At 51.5% G+C, this 10,022-nt stretch overlaps 1 long non-coding RNA gene across 1 annotated transcript; it reads right to left on the minus strand.

Annotated features, from left to right (window-relative positions):
* Positions 1-7,652: 7,652 nt before the first annotated feature.
* Positions 7,653-9,640, minus strand: LOC116568155. Its single transcript, XR_004276524.1, has 4 exons — positions 9,000-9,640; positions 8,299-8,498; positions 7,923-8,126; positions 7,653-7,857 (listed from the first exon to the last, which is right to left on the minus strand). It is a non-coding gene; the product is annotated as an uncharacterized LOC116568155 (long non-coding RNA).
* Positions 9,641-10,022: the final 382 nt, after the last annotated feature.

A 10,022-nucleotide genomic window follows, 5' to 3' on the forward strand; every position in this document is an offset into this window, starting at 1 on the left:
GGCTGTGGGCTTACAGGCATTGTGTGCTCTGGATGCCGAGCTGGGGCAGTGCAGTGGATGTCCCCATGCATTCCTCTCTGCAGCAGTCTCAGAGCAGAAGCGAACAGAAGCAACGGGAGCCAGGGAAGGCAGCTTCCTCCTGCAGTGTCCCTCCAGCGCCATCTACTGACACAGTTCGGTATCGCTCTCGCTGCCACGGAGAATTGCTTCAAGGGGCTAGCCCGCTCTCCCAGAGCAGGTAATGACAGGCTGGTTTGGAGTTGTGAGGCAGTAGACTGAAAACGGTCATACCTAGCAACGAAGGCAATGGAAAAACAATTTGGCATATAAATATAATGGGATCCCACTCAGCACTAAATAGAACGATCTACTGATACAAAACAACATGGACGGGTGGCGGAAACAACATCCTGAAAGGAAGAAACCAGACATGGAAAGGTAAATGCAGTTATATGAAACTCTAGCCCACACGAGAATAGCCGATAAGGACAAAAAGGGCAATCTGTGTTTCCTGAGGATTTGGGGTGGGTGGTATTGACTGCCAAAGATCACAGAGACCACATCTAGATGTGGTCGTGGCTACGTGGGCATATATATATAGCAATGCTACTTTGCAAATTCCAGGGTAAGAGCCATCTGAGAAGACCACAGCTTCCCTCCTTTGGCAAGAGGTGCATTCTCAGGCTGGGAAGGCCTTTGTGGTCAGAGAGGATTATTCTGGGTGTTGCTGGGATACAGATGAGAAGGTGCACCTGGAAGGAAGTTACCCAGGAAACTCCAGCCATGGTCTCTCTGAGGGTAGGCGCCTGTATTCTTCTCCAGCTCGGCCATCACCAGTCCTGCATCTTCACGGTTTGGCCATAGACTCAGGTAGCATAAGAGGATAATTACAAAGTGGGGGGTGCCCTTCAAGACTGGCCAACCAATGAGACAGGGATAAGGGACACAGGAAAAGCAGCCTGCCCAAGGAAAAAGGAACTTACTAAAGATCCCAGTAGCTTCTGAAAGTGTGAGGCTTTATGGTCTAGTACAGTAACTACTGAAAGTGGTAATACTAATAATTAGAAGAACAGATTGTAAAGAGGTTGCAGAAGATGTCCAACGTGCGGTCCCTTTATAAATAAAGCCTGACAGGAGATACTGACCCCTTCGCTAGTGTTGGCTGGTGCTGGTGGTCAAGAAGAGAGTCTACAGCCTTGGGTAATAGGTGTGTGTACTCACCTCAAAACTCCAGAAACTGATAAAGAACCACCACTGAGATCCAGGAAAATTTGTAAAATATAGGCTGGTTATAAAAGGCCAAAATTATCTTGTAGGTTTTTTTAAAAATTCATTTGCAAGAGAGAGAGAAAGAGAGAGGCGGAGAGAGCACAAGCAGGAGGAGAGGGAGAGGCAGACTTCCGGCTGAGCAGGGATACTGACGCAGAGCTCCATCCCAGGACCTGGAGATCATGACCTGGGCCAAAAGCAGATGCTTAACCATCTGAGCCACTCAGGCACCCCTATCTTGCAGGTTTGATAAAACTATTTTACTTCCTAGGTCTTGGGCATAGAATGGCCCAGAGGGAGCTGCTGAACTCACCTAAAGGACATATTTAAGGAACAATTTCTCTTCCCAACAAGAACACGTGCATGTGAATGAAGGAAGATTAGACACTTTAACTCAGTGCCCCCAGTGCTGGGCACCTGTCCCCAAGAACTCTCCCATAGTGTCAAATGTGAGCAGGGAGTCAGATGTTTGGTTTGGAAGTGTCCCTTGTGGTGGAGAGTCAGAGCTCCTAGGTGTGCAGCTGTCCCTGGGGAAATGGAAAAACGCTCGGAAGGACACCGTGTGGCAGTTAGAGGTGACACACACATGGAGGCATATCTTGAAAAGAGAGAGCTGGGTGAAAGTCCACAGAATGGAGTCTAGCTCATAAGCACGTAGGAAAATTAAAAATACAGCTCACAAAATAACACCACAGATTTTGTGAGAATGCATACACATACATGTCAAAATATTTTGAGTAGTGTTTTCCTCAGGAGAGGAGAAGTGAAAAATGAAAGTGGATAAATAGAACAAAAGAGAGGCCTCACTCAGGCCAGTGATAAAAGCATGATTAACTCAGTCCTCTGATCCTGATGCTAAAAAAAAAAAAAAAAGGGCTCCTCATTCCAGGGGAGATGTGTTCTATGACCCCGTAGACCTCAGCTGATCAATGTGATACAGAAATGAACTGAGCAGTCAGGACCAAGTTTTTCCGAAGGTTTTATAAGGGCTGGAAAGCAGAACGTCTCAGAACGTTCCATTGATACTAGATCAGGTCAAAGCCACCTCGTACTCCCTCCTGATCTCTGCGCAGGATTGTGGTGACCTGGGCCTACCGGTGCGCACAGCGTGTGTCCGTGTGTGTGTGTCAGTGTCCCTGACTTACATGTTGAGATGGACAAGGATCATCAGGATTCAGGAATCTGCCCCAAGCTTTACTCCCTGTGGAGTGTTATTATGTACAATAATAAGATCCCCATCTATCTATGATGTAGGGAGTGGAAACGGAGGCACTTGCTATTCTTAGGCAGCAAGATAACCAGGACACGGGGGTAGCTGAGCTCCCCCATCTTGGGAAAGAGACCCTTACCCGAGGGAGGTGGCCGTCCTGGTTGTAGGCTTGCTGGTCACCACCCAGAGTCCCCCATGTCTACTGGGTCACCAGGTTGCTGGGTACCGCTTTCCCAGGAGTTCTAGGCTGGGCCAGGGCCCCCACTGGGAGGGACACGAGGCCTCCACAATGGCGTGTGGGAATCTTCAGGCCTGGTGAGGGCTGGTTGGGGTAGATGTCCTAGCAGGAGCGGCGGGGAGGCTATCTGGCCCCAAGGCCGGTGCAGGTGGGAGAAGCAGCAGGATGAGGAGGAGGGGCTGGGGTAGTGAAGGGAGAGGTGTGGGAGAAGAGCAGGGCAAGTCGGAAGGGGTGGCAGATACGAGGGAGAAGGAGAGGAGGAAGGCAGGTGGTGGGAGAAGCGGGTGGAGGGGCAGGGGTGGAGGGGCCGCAGGCAGGGAGGTGGGAAGAGTTGAAACCGGTAAGAGGAGGCAGGCGGTCTGGGCATGAGGTGGGAAGAACACCAGGTAGGTCTGAGTAACTGGTAACCGAAGCAGGCCCAGGGCAGAGAGATGGGGAAGTTGTGGGGACAAGAGGCAGGACGGGAGGCAGGGAGGGGGCTGAAAGCCCAGATGAGGCTGGAGAAAATGTGGTGAAGACACGTTGAACCGGAGCGAGGCTAGGCAGCCGCTTCTGCACGGCTCTCAGTTGAGCAATGAGGGTCTGTGTGATGGGTTCCCTGTTCTGCATGCTCTCTGTGCTTGATTCCATTATGACTCAGATTCCATTAAAAGAGAGTCCAAGGTTCTACAACATTTTGACTCAGAGGATACTTCTGAGAGCCTGGAGTACAGCTTTCTCCATCTTATAAATGAAGTAACAAAGGCCCAGAGGGTTGTTCAAAACCACCCAACAGTCCGTCAGGGACACGGTTTGGACAGAAACCAATCCAGAGCTCTTAAAAACAATCCCAGGGTCGCCCAGGTGGCGCAGTCAGTGAGCCCTCCGGCTTTTGGTTTTGACTCATTGGGCGACAGCTGAGCTCACCCCCAGGCCTGAGTATGGGGGTGGAGGAGGCCGGGGGAGGAAGACCCTGGAGCAGCAGTAGAGGAGAGTTTAGAACTAGAGTTTAGAACTTCCTTCTGGTGGTTGCTTTATATGTTCCCACACCTGTCTCACTCTGTCCCATTAGAAATTCACAGGCCATTTTTAGCTCTGTTTTAAGGAAGAAGAAACTATACGTCCAGATAAGGGTAGACAGTTGCCCAGGGCCATACATCCTTGGAACAATCTAGACTCAGAAACCGGGCACCTGGTGCTCTTTTCCTTAAATGACTACATTGGGAAAGGGGACGGGCGTGTAAGGGGACAGGGGTGTAATGACAGCAGCCACAAACATCCCTTCTGTCTCTGAATTCTAAAATCTTTCATGATTTTAGAATTCCGAATTCCTCCAATGTTGGGAATTCTTGCGTACTCACTGGTCACTGATGTGTCCCTGTAAGCTGATCTACTTCTGGCTTTCAGGGATTCCTAATCATTTCTGGTCCACGAAGAAAATCCTTTCCTGGTTCCCAGTATTAAAATGGATTTATTAAAATATACATATATTTTCATTTCTCTGATTCAGCACAGAAGCAGGTTCTTATAGGGTTACTAAGCCTCCCACCTTGGATGGGAACCTCAGCTTTATCAGCGAATCCTGTCCTATTACCGTATGTTTGCATGTGCACGTGTCCCTTCTATGAACTCTTTTTTTTTTTTTTTTAAGACTTATTTATTTTTAGAAAGCGAGCAGGCGAGAGCATGGGGGCTGGAGGGACAAAGACAGAGAATCTTCAAGCAGACTCCTGGCTGAGTGAGGAGCCCACCTTGGGGCTCCATCCCACTACCCATGAGAGCATAACCTGAGCTGAAACCAAGGGTCAGACACTTGACCCCCAGAGCCACCAAAACACCGCCTTCCCTGAACTCTTCCAACACTGTATTAGTCGTGGTTCTCCAGAGAAACAGAACCAACAGGACAATAGTCCTCTGTTGTCACAAAAGAGCTGCCATCAGAGGCTGTGTGACAAGTGCTGCTGCGGGAGCCCCAGGGTGTGGTGGAAGCTCACCGGAGAGTGCCGAGAAAGGCTGGGTGGCTCAGGAGAGACAGAGACCGCTCAGCGGATACCTGGAAGGAGAGTGGGCGCTAGGGGACACACGGCTGGGGCGCGACCCGCCAACCAGCCAGAGCCCAGCTGGAGGCCGCACCCAGGTCCCAAAAGAAAGAGGGTGCTCAGTCGGGGAGAGAATTAGCGGAGCTAAAGGGGTGGGGTTGTGATAGCAGCCCCGTCCAGGGAAAAGAAAGAACAGCGCAGAAGAGCCAGCGTCAGGAGAGCGCACGGAAGTCTCACCGCGATGCGGAGCTCATTGCGCGTGGAGTTTCGGGGCGTTTCTGCAAGAGCGATGCGGAAGAGCTGAGCTGGAAGGGCTTTGTAAGCTACCTTCAAGAGGTAGGTTCCATGAAAGGTAGGGGGCTCTGAAAGCTTTTGAGAAGGAGAAGGACACGGTTGGAATCACTTTTTATTTATTTTTTATTTTTTTTAAGATTTTATTTATTTATTTGACAGAGAGAGATCACAAGTAGATGGAGAGGCGGGCAGAGAGAGAGAGGGGGAAGCAGGCTCCCTCCTGAGCAGGACCCTGAGATCATGACCTGAGCCGAAGGCAGCGGCTTAACCCACTGAGCCACCCAGGTGCCCCTGGAATCACGTTTTAGAAATACTCCTGGGATCCCGCGCGTGGGCTCTACGGAAGGAGGCAGCGAGGAGTGCAGTTAGGGACCTAGTGTGCTGAATCTGGAGACGGAAGGTGGGGAGGGGCCTCCACCGGGCTAGGGCACGCAGACGGAGGGGGCCATCTGAGATAGATTAAGGAGGCGGAATGGGCAGGACTTCCTGACTTCGATGGGAGTGAGATACCAGAAGTCAGCTTAGCACTCCGGGTTCTGACTTAGAAAACAGGGTGCATGCGGGAATTTTAGAAGAGTGGGTTTGTCTGATGGGAGAAAGCGTGGGAAGGTGATGTGTCCTGGTTTTGACCTATTGAGAATCAATATTGAGAATTGAGGACCTCAGCCGGCCTTTGCGTTGTCTGCCGGCAGCTCCGGAGAGAGATCCGAGCGAGGATCCATTTTAGGGGCCGCTCTGGAAACATGCCCTTCCAGTGCTGTATAAAGGGAGAAGCGATAGCACCCGGGACCAAGGAACAGCACTTAGGGCTCCAGACAGTCGGAGGAACCTACAAACTGGACTGGAAAAGAGCAGCCCCCCCCCCCCAGGGCAGGAGGAGACCTGGGAGTGAGGGGTGTCATGGAACCCCAAGGCAAGAGAGTGTTTTAAGAAGAAGAGAATAATCTGAGAGGTAAAATAAGGACTTTTGGCATTGACACGGAGGACAGCGAGCAGCCTCAGCGTGTGGTATAAGCAGCTGGTCAGGGGCCAGGAGTGATGTGCCTAATACGCCGCAGAGGACTCGCATCTCCTGGACTTACTAAGGGCTTTCAGCTTGAACCACCCCTGCACTGGACACGTAAAGAAAATTAGCTCAGTGGATCAAAGAGCACAGGGAGCTGCGGCCCTCACAGAGATTCTGTAGGGTCCTTCACTCATGATTGAATCAAGGTGATCAAATTACCAGACAAGCGGGAACCTATCCCCACCAATGAACTGCTCAAGGTGGCGAGAAGTACAGCTGTATCCAACAGTGCCCGTTCTGACTTTAAGGGAGGAGGCCTGGGGAGGGGTAGTTCCTGCTCAGCTGAGATCACCCTGCCTGCGAGCTCCAGAGCTTTCCAAATGTGGTCTGCCCTGGCTGGCGAGTGTTGGCCTGAAGAAAGGGCCTTCCCTTCCCTGCTTCCTTTTGTAGAATTAAGCTCAGTCTGCAGGCATTGCTCTTTGCCTTGGGCATGAGAGGGCACCCAGAGAGCTTATGTTTAGAGAATTTCTCAGCTCCTTCTGGTTTGAATGGATTTGGATGTGAATTGAATTGAATTGGAAGGTTTCTCCACTTAAGCCTGAAAAAAAATATTGCACGTGTTGGAGCTGGTGGGGGTGGGGTTGTTCCTCCACCGGCTTTAGGAGCCTCGAAGCAGGATTGCTCTGCACCCCAAAATATAGGCCTGGAACCTGCTCACCTTGGGATCCTCGGCACCTCTGCCAACGGCTGGGTTTGAGGGCAAAGCACCCCAGGTCCCAGAGACTCTCTCCCCAAGCTTGGGGCCAGGATGGCAGGGAGGGCAGCCTCGACCCAGAAGGAAGACTTGTCCCCAAGCCAAGGCCCACTGCACCTCCTACTTTGCGCCAAAGTGTTTTATCCCTGTCAGGGCAGAGAGAGTGTCAGACACATTCGTAGGGAAAAAAAATACTAAGACGAAGAGCGTGAGTTAATTAAAACTTGGCAGTTGGCCGGCAGAAGACGGTAGTGACTGATTGATCAAGTGGGAATAGGCTATAACATAGGGAAATATTGAAGTGAGTTACATGAATTGTATCTCAAGTTTGGATCCCAAAACGTTTAATTGTTGCCTAAAATGTCTTTCGAAGAGCTTCTACTCTGGCAGCAAGCCCTGAAATGAAAATTGTTGCCACATCGATAGCAACAAGAATACTAGCAGCTAACATTTCTGCCGGTGCTGTCCTCTGTATGCAGCGCTTGGCATGGTTTATGAGCTCATTCTCTCGGGGTCCCTGCGAGGGAGGTGGTGTGGGGGGGTCTCTCTTCTGCTTCCCTGCCCCATTCTGCTAGGCTGAAGGGGATTCAGGGTCGGGGAAGGGTTTGGGTTTTTTGTGTGTTTGTTTGCTCTTTTTCTTTAAGTTCTCTGCATGCTATCAGCGGGGGAAGTCAGTGACACTGGAAAGGGGGGGAAGTCCATTCCCTGGACGGAGATGGGGTGGGGTCTTGAGCACCGGTGGGGGGGGCGGGGTTTGGGCAAGGCTATGTTGAACAGGCAGAGGACAGAAAGAGCATCCATCCGCACAGATGCAGGCATGCTGGTAGATTTGGGGGCAAGAGGAGGAAGGCTTCCTTTTCTGGTTGCTTTATTCTTTCAGTAAAATGAGGGAAGCCACTCCGAGACGGAGCTGAGCTGCTGCTGGCTGGTGGAGGGAGGAGAGAGTAGTAACAGCGGATGTGTACTTAGGGTTTGCCGGACTTCAGGTGCTCGTCTCAGCACTGGGCGGGCATCGGCTCGTTCAGTCCTCGTTACCTCCCCGAGAAGTATGACCATTGTGAACCCATTCTGCAGAAGTTAAACAGCTTGCCTGAGGTTACCCAGCTACTCGGGAGGCAGAGAGAGCCCCGAACCTTCAGACACCACTGCCCTGACTTAGAGTTGTCTCGGAAAGCCCGAAGCGCGCTCCTCAGTGAGCTGCAGAATCCCCGTGCAGGTACTGAGTCCTCTTCAAAGTGAACCAAGTTGTTGGAATTGGCCACAAGATCCAGTCGATGTGAAATGAGCTGCAAAGCGTGTGAGTCCCAGAGGGAGGGCCCACATCACCCGATGGGGACCTGCAAGGAAAATGTCCCAAGGATCTCTCCCAGAACTCCGCAAACCTCCTGCCGGAGGAAGGAGGCCGGGAGGAGAGGAGGGAAGGGCCCTCCCTGGGGCAGCGTTGGGGCCACCGGGCTGAGGGTCCTCCCACCACTTTGGCACTGGGGCGGGAGGATGCTACTCTGGTACCTCAGCCTCGTGCAGGGGGCTTCCGGGGGCCCAGCAGGACAGCTGAGAATTGCGTTCCTGAGCCGGGAGCAAAGAGGCTGAGGATGATGCTTGGGAGCGCGGCAGTGGCCGTGGACATTTGGAGGGCTGGAGGTAGTCTGTCGGATGGTGCTGGTCAGGGCATCCAGCCGCACTGGTTAGATCTCGTACCTGAATGTGCCCTGGTGAGGGGATGCAAATGTTTCCTGTGTGCCAGAAGCTGGAGAGGAGCTGGCAGCATTGTCTTGGTTCCCTCCGGGGCTGTCTGGAGGGTTGAGGAGACCTTGGCCAACAGAGGCTGACAAGTGGTGCTTGGTACCAGGGCTAAGGAAGGAATTCTCAGCAGCCTCCTTGAACAGAGGACACCCAACGGTGGTTAATGAGTCCAGCTCACCCAAGGAGAGAGGTGTCTGGGGCTTCAAAACCTCAGAATAGCTATCAAAGCACCGTGAGAGCATTGGCGTTCTTCATCTACCAGACCCAGCCAGAGAGCAGGCTTGCACCCATGGCCTTGAGAGCAGATTTCAAGAGCTCCAGTTCACATACCATTATTCCTCCTCCCCCTCTGTCCTTATACCCTGGCGGGTCCCCAACGGTGGTTAATGAGTAGGGGCAGGGGTGAGCAGGAAGCAAGGAGGGAGCGTAGTAGTGACCAACCCCCTTTCCCACTGCGAGCTTCCTACCAAATGCTCCAGGTGGGAAGCCCCAATGTTAAGTCTCATCCAGACGTTCTGGTCACTGCCTCTAGAATGGGTTTGGGACCAAAAGTGAGTGTAGGACTGTTTGCTAAGAGAAGAAAAGTTACAGGTCTGCTGGACTGTCTTCCAGGGAAGGAGATGACCCTCCACTAAATAAGTATTAAAGGGATGGTAAGAGACCGGTCTGTCCGATTATGTCAGGAGCTGTCCTTCCTCACCATATCTGTTGGTAGCCAGGGCGGGGGAGGGTACGCTGAAGGCAGTCAGTGTTGTGTGGTCTTTGTGTGGTCTTTCTCCTCAGCTGCCTGAGTACGAGCCCGGAAGTCAGAGCTGGGATTACTGAGGGTTGGGAGTTTCCTAGATTAGTAGAGGGGCGAGAGGGCTGAACTTGTTTTAAAAGATCCAAAATGATGGGCCATGGAATCTATGCCAGGAAAGGTGGAAAGCGGAGACAGGAGGGGAAGGGGAATTAGTGGAAAGTCGTGGGCATCCAGTCCTGGAGGTCCCAGTGAAGCTGAAGAATTATGAGAGTGTGGAAACCAGAGAACCGGAACTGGACAGACAGGACGTGGTGGTGGCCAGTGATATTTAATAACTTCAGTGAAGTCCTAGAGCCACCAAGAGAGGGAGTCGGTAGCCTGATAGTGGAGAGGGGGTTCCAAACTCCAGGCCACTGTCTCTGTTCTATTTAGAACCCTTGGACTAAATCTGACCTTTCCATCTTTATAGCATTCTCTCCTAGAAGCCAGTGTCAGCCCTAATAAATACTATATTTTCTACCACATATGTTTTCCTTGTTTTTTTTTTAGGGAAATACTGTCCTTTTCTGTTGTATACTGCACAGGTGGGTCTCCACCACTCCATGACTGAAATATGAAATTTATGAGCATTTACTGCTGTCACACTTCTTTTTTTATTTAAATTTTGTTAGTTAACCTATAATACAATATTGGTTTCTGGAGTAAAGTTTGGTGATTCATCACTTACTCCACCCAGGGCTCATCATAA

The sequence above is a fragment of the Mustela erminea genome, chromosome 10 (genome assembly GCF_009829155.1).
Source record: "Mustela erminea isolate mMusErm1 chromosome 10, mMusErm1.Pri, whole genome shotgun sequence".
NCBI classification, from domain to species: domain Eukaryota; kingdom Metazoa; phylum Chordata; class Mammalia; order Carnivora; family Mustelidae; genus Mustela; species Mustela erminea.